At 41.5% G+C, this 1,642-nt stretch overlaps 1 long non-coding RNA gene across 1 annotated transcript in view; it reads right to left on the bottom strand.

Annotated features, from left to right (window-relative positions):
• LOC116703865 (uncharacterized) overlaps positions 1-1,642 on the bottom strand; it is a 13,100-nt gene that overhangs the window by 1,736 nt on the left and 9,722 nt on the right. Inside the window, exon 3 of the long non-coding RNA XR_004335530.1 lies at positions 593-597. This is a non-coding gene — a long non-coding RNA (uncharacterized LOC116703865). The remainder of the gene's footprint in view (positions 1-592; positions 598-1,642) is intronic.

Genomic DNA, 1,642 nt, shown 5'->3' with positions numbered 1-1,642 from the left:
ACGCTGATCCCTATGCTAGATCCCTGATGGGGTTCCCTATGCTGTTCCCTTGGTGTCCTATGGTGTTCCCTATGCTGATTCCCATGCTGTTCCGTCACCCTTAGCCTCAACCCCCTTATGATCCCTTATGGTTTCACGCAGATCCTTACGCTTATCCTCATGCCCCTGCTGATCCTCCTGCTGATCCTCCTGCTGAACCTTTTTCATGATCTGATCATACTGATGTTGGAAAAAAGAGCGTAGGGAACAGGGTAGTAAACAGGGTAGTAAACAGGGTAGTAAACAGGGTAGTAAACTGGAACAGGAACTTGCTCTTGTTCTTCCTCCTCCACCCAATTATGCAGTGGTGGAAACTGCGGCTGACCTTCCGCATTACCTCCCTGAGGCCGCCTCCTGAAGCCAGCCTCCTGAAGGCCAGCTTCCTGAAGCCCAGCCTCCTGAAGCCCAGCCTCCTGAAGCCCAGCTTCCTGAGGCTCAGCCTCCTGAAGCCCGTCCAGGATTGGGTTATAGGGGGCGATCACAGCGACAGGGCGGTCAGTATATCCGGATACATTTTAAGCAGCGAACGTACAGTAGGCGTCCTCAAAGTAACGTGCACTGATTTGATTACACCTGCACGTTCTGATCCGTTCTTAAGTTCATCGTTTCCATGGTGCACAGGAAAGTGTATTTTTTTTTTGCATATTCGAAAAGGCCCAGTCGCCATCTTGTAACCCTAACCCTTATTTAATATTTTCGACAAAAAATGTGTTTTCAAACCTCTAGCTACACCATTATTAACATAATTCACACACGTCCCGCCATACTCAGTACATTATTACCATATAATTATTATATTATACCGAGAAAACGTCAAGTGTCACCAAAAACTGTGTTTTCCTAACAGGCCATCTAAAAATATAATAATTCTCTATTTTACATAACAAATTAACACAATTAAATGCCAATTGTGTTCTAAATGTCTCTTTTAAGGATTTAATGAACATAATAATATAATAAATACATTTGGCATAACATTAAAAGATGTCTCACGTGGAAAGTGAACTCTCCGTGTGGTCGACAGGTCCACAGCCGCAGGGGCTCCACTAGAAGTCATTTTAGCAGGAAATTCCAGTAGGTTTTACTGTAGTTTACTGGTAGTTTTTCTTCAGGTATCAGTTTGTTTTTAGAAGTTGTTTTCCAGGTGATCAAGTCTCCAAGAATTTCAACTGTCCGGGGTTTTTTTTTGCAGGTCAACTTGTGTCAAGTCCAAATGCAAAAGAAATTCTAAAGGCCTGCAGCTATTCACATCACCTTGGTCACCACATTAACATTCTGTTGCCATGACTTTCACTGACGCGTGCGAGCGTGTGCGTGAGCGAATGAGAGACATTATATAGGCTACATATTGATAAAATATATATAAATGTTATAAGTTGTTTGGATTTTTGTTGTGTTTTTTAGGTGTTTCCATAAATAATTGATGTTGAACTCACCTGACCTAGAGTTCACTTACCAGGTTAAACCAAGAATGAATCTGTCAGCATCGGGAATACGATAATTAAAACATGTGTGAAAATAACATTTTTATTAACTGAAATAAAATGACTACATTCTTCAAGTAAGTTTCATGAAAAATGGGTCATGTGGTAAATCAACTGAA

The sequence above is a fragment of the Etheostoma spectabile genome, chromosome 16 (assembly GCF_008692095.1).
Source record: "Etheostoma spectabile isolate EspeVRDwgs_2016 chromosome 16, UIUC_Espe_1.0, whole genome shotgun sequence".
Taxonomy (NCBI): Eukaryota; Metazoa; Chordata; class Actinopteri; order Perciformes; family Percidae; genus Etheostoma; species Etheostoma spectabile.
This window is presented reverse-complemented; position numbering and strand designations above follow the sequence as displayed.